This window comes from Olea europaea, chromosome 18, assembly GCF_002742605.1.
Source record: "Olea europaea var. sylvestris chromosome 18, O_europaea_v1, whole genome shotgun sequence".
Taxonomy (NCBI): Eukaryota; Viridiplantae; Streptophyta; class Magnoliopsida; order Lamiales; family Oleaceae; genus Olea; species Olea europaea.
In genome coordinates this window covers 25,039,474-25,043,513 of record NC_036254.1, presented here as the reverse complement: position 1 = coordinate 25,043,513, position 4,040 = coordinate 25,039,474, and the positions used below count along the sequence as shown (strand labels likewise).

The window sequence follows — 4,040 nt, the reverse complement described above, 5'->3', positions numbered from 1 at the left end:
TTCTAGCCATATATCTATCTATATACGTAACCAAATTCTCCTTTCATCACATTGAGATGCTGTCATCTTCATATTAGTCTAACATATTAGTTGGAACTCCGAAGATGTTCAAAATTTGTAATTTTGTAGTTAGATCGGTGTAGCAGCACATAATCTTATTTTCTTTCCAATCAATTTTTGTTCTACTAAAATCTCACCACATTTGATTCCCAGTTGACTTTTCCAACCCATTACATATCCCATTTGTTGGGTTATATTGAAGCAATGTTTTGCTTGCCAAAAATAATTCTAGAAAATAATTATCAATCTGTATGAAATCCATTCTTCATGAATTCACAAGCCGTTGACTGATTAAGAAGCTAAAGTGGGCTGTCAACTGATTAGAGGGATAATAATGTGGCTTCTGCATCTAGGTATAATTGTTGGCCATGTATTGAGCAATAGTGATATTTTTTAGTTAAGTTTTTCCATGTTGTGTTCAGATATGAGAGTTGCAGGTATCATGTTTGAGTCGAAGGACCAGAAGAAATAAAGAATAGAACGTGAAAAAACCTTTTGATTGCTAATGGCTGTTGAAAGATGACTTTTTTTTTTTTTTTTTTTTTGGTTGAATTTCAGATGAATTCTCTCTAGCAAGGGACCTGATATCTGCCTTTTTTTGCCTTCTTCCTAACTTCTTTACATGTAGATTGTGGAGATTGTGAATTTGAATATGCATTATAGCTTGTGCTCTTGTTCAGAGTAAAACACAATTTATTCCTTCTCAAATTTAGATGACTATTAATCTTTCTGCTTTTAAACTTTACCATAAATTTGTAGTCATGGACAACTTGTGCCAGTTGAATTACCAGGATGTTTTTGCATCATCTACCTTGTAAATATGAGATATTTGACATATTTTTCTTGAAGCTAATATTTTTTGATTTATTTTTTTGTTTGCATAAGCTTGCTTTAGTTTTAGTGCTGTTTTTATTTGCCAATTCTTGTGTTCTTAGCATATCTTTGTTTCGATGTAGCATCTAGTTGATAAAACAGGACTAAGTGAAAACTTAACAAATTTGTCAAGAATAGTAGGTGAAACTGTCAAAGAATTTAAAAGTTATTCACCTTCTCCAGCTGAGCATCTATACCAGCAGTTGATTTTTTTTGCTTCAAACATACACTCAGTGAGTTGGAAGCATATCTTGGAGTCAAAAATATTATTCAGGTATTCCATGAGTTTTTTGTTATTTCTTCCATATTTCTAGCTCTACTTTCTACTTTTCAAGTTTGGTGAAATATCCTAAGTAGTTTGACTTTGAAATTACTAGTATTATACTTTATTTGTATTTGTTATGATTTTGGAGGCAACTAAGTTTGTCAATGATACTTTGGTCTGTATTTATTTAGTGGACCGTAATATGATTTTTTGTTAATCTATTTTGATATCATTTATATTTAATAATTGTATATTGAAGCATTCTTTTCATAAAGTCATGAGTTATTTTTAATGAAATAAGTTACATTTTCAAATAAATGTGTACCATAGTGGCAATTCTAGTGCAACAAAAGAAATTGAAAATTATATGTTTAACATAGAATCTCCGACATACATAAATAAAGATAGAATAAATTAGGCAACAATTGTACATCGTTAAAGCGACAAACTTTTTGTTTTGTGGAATAAATTTAATTACTAGCTCAACTTGATACATAAATAAATATACATTGTCACAAAAATAATTTGCGTAATAATTTTGTATGTTGTAGCATATTCGCAACGAGCATTTTTTTTTGTGAAAAATTTTTAATGCGATGAATGACCGAAAGTTGTCACAGAATATATTCCATGACTCAACATTCATAACAAACATATTTCTTGAAAACATTTATTGAAATATTTGTTGCGACAAACTGACTTGTCGCCCTTTCAATTTTTCGCGACATATACATTGCGACAATATTATGGCTACACATATTGTGTTGTTACTTCGTATTTTGTACATCAAATAAATAGTGTCACGATTTTGTTAATGCGATGAGTGATCGAAGTCGTCGCAGAACATATTCCGTGACTTATATAGGGCGACAGTACCAGCAAAAAATATATTGTCGTCACTAAATTATTTTTGCAAGAAAATCTCAATTTTTGCGAAAACATTTTTGTCACAAAATTGGTTATTTTTTGCAGTGACATTATGAAGATGAAAAGGTTTTTATAAAAACAAAAGGGAAACATATGAAAATCAGATATATAAAATTAAAAATGAATTAATTTGACCTTATAGAACATAATTATTGAATCCCATCGATATTAAGGTTACTTTAAAATTGTACAAGCCTAGATCCTAATAATACTCTAACAAAAACTTTACAATCATATCAATTTAAATGTAAAATTAAGGTAACTTTAAATAGGAATTATGTTCCGTGCACGTAATTCTCCCTTTGATTGTTCCTAGTTTATCTCTATTGGTGACTTTGACTCAAAAGTTCCAGGAAAATCTAGAAGAAATAATGGCCATTGAATTTTCTTGTGGAGGAAAGAGAGCCGTGCATGCAATTATAATCCACATCTGAGCTCCTATATATTTGCCTGGCTTTAAGTTGAAATATGATTGTTCAAAAGATTTTTTGTTGTGTAATCGCTTAATGGCCGCACAAATACGGCGCCAACAAATTTATACAGAGCCATAATATGGACCCCAATTTTAAGGATGAGTCAGGGTGCACCATCCAACTATAGGCCCAATTTGAAGAATTTTGAATATAGGAACTCCAATTCAATAATGGAAAGACTAACCAACTAATATAACAAAGATGTTTGTTATTAACATGAATTATCAAATATATAATCTAAAAATTACATCTGAAAAAAAAAAAAAAAAAAAAAAAAAAAAATTCTCCTCAGCGAATCCAGCCGCCCTAGCTCGCCGTCTCCTAAATCTGCCCCTGCTTGGAATTCGTTTTCTTTACACCCAAATTTCATCCTTACAATCAAACGGACCCTTAAAATTTATACAATAATTTGAGTTGTTATACAATAATTTGAGTTGTTATAATTAATATCCCTACATTTCTCACATGGAATAAGACATTTGTGACATGATGTCAAATGGTCACCCACTGCACTATTATGTGACCTTTCAAACCTCTTAGTGCCTAATTCATTGTGATACATTGCCGTTATTTTCACTCATATTATCTTCCCCAACGCCCTCTCAGACACTCAAGAATTACATATTTTACTTCATTCTTGTTCAAACAAACTCATCACTCATCAGGTAAGTCAGTGGAACTCTATAAAACTTTCCTGTTCTGTTATTTTATTTTATTTTTTTCTGGACTTGCCTTCTCTAGAAGGAAGTATCATTGGCTCTAAGAACTTGTACTGAATTTGCAGGTTAAAAGCTATGGCGATGAGGGGTTTTGAAAGGCTGATGGTGAATTTGAAGTCGAAGCTAATTAGGTCTATGAAAATGAAGAAAACTAATTATGACAAGATTGAGAAGAGTGAAAGCATGAGATTTGAAATCAGGAGCAGAAAGGCTCGAAAGCTCATTGAAGAAACTCTCAAAATCGCAGATTCTCCTAAAACCAGAAGCTATGCTCTCTGATGCTATACAACGGAAAACTCAAGTGCATATTTAGTACGCAACAACATTAGTGTAGATTGAATAGTGTAATAAAGGAGGTTTGGGTTTCATAACACTGATTTTGTCGATTTTATACTGTTCTTCTTCTTCTTCTTCTTGATGTTGATTAAAGAAATCAGTTGCTAGCTAACACGCACCCCCCCCCACCCAGTCCCTACCCCTCATATACACACATGTATGCATCTCTGCAAGTATGCAAGAACGCAGGACTGCCATATCTGTATCACATGGTGTGTTTTGTCCAGAGGTTGGGTCATAATCCATAAACAAGATTGTGGTCCAATTTTCCAAATATATTTTTCATATATTTGAATTTAATATAACTATACCAAGATCAAATACTGATTCTTGAACAAATATTTCATAACTAATATGATATATCTTATAGAAGTATGTATATATTGT

The 4,040-nt window shown here is 31.7% G+C and overlaps 1 long non-coding RNA gene across 1 annotated transcript; it reads left to right on the top strand.

Moving 5' to 3' along the window:
- The first annotated feature begins 3,065 nt into the window (after window positions 1–3,065).
- Window positions 3,066–3,729, top strand: LOC111367909. Its single transcript, XR_002697919.1, has 2 exons — window positions 3,066–3,263; window positions 3,383–3,729. It is a non-coding gene; the product is annotated as an uncharacterized LOC111367909 (long non-coding RNA).
- The last annotated feature ends 311 nt before the right edge of the window (window positions 3,730–4,040 follow it).